The sequence below is a fragment of the Nannobrachium achirus genome (assembly GCF_963921795.1).
Source record: "Nannobrachium achirus genome assembly, chromosome: 1".
Lineage (NCBI taxonomy): Eukaryota > Metazoa > Chordata > Actinopteri > Myctophiformes > Myctophidae > Nannobrachium > Nannobrachium achirus.
The window spans coordinates 76,176,456-76,177,064 of NC_137810.1; positions in this window are offsets into that span (position 1 = coordinate 76,176,456).

The window sequence follows — 609 nt, forward strand, 5'->3', positions numbered from 1 at the left end:
TCTACGCTACTTGTGGGGCCCTTTTCTACTTGTGAGGCCCAAACGCTGGAACCCACAAGTTTTTTCCTTGAAATCAAGTTATTATGCTCCCACTGTGCTATGGTGTGATTTTTAGGTCGGGTTTCACAATTGATGTTCAAACTCCCAATATGTGTGAGTGTGCGTGGCTTGGAAAAAAACACTCCCCTCCCATAACTTGTGGGACATGAGGCAGTATAATCATCTGACAATCCTTAAAAAATACTGGATTATAGCTCATATCAATTTTTTTTTGTAATATCTGATTGTTGCTGATGACACCTGATTTTGTTTGGGAGCTGTACGAGCTCTGGAAAGGGTGGGCCCCTCAGATGATGCAGGTTTCCTCATGTCCCCACAAGTTATGGGAGGGGAGTGCGTGTGTGTGTGTGTGTGTGTCCAGTAAATGTTTGGATCAATATTTGTTCCATTTCATCACTATAGCAGCAGGACAGCCAGGGGTGTCACACCACATTCTGGGCCCTGGGTACAAGGATTCACTGCGGGCCCCCCATGAATGTTAACTTTTAAAAAATAGCAGATATACAAGCTTGTAGATCTGCTATTTTTGAAACATTGTGAAAATGTGTG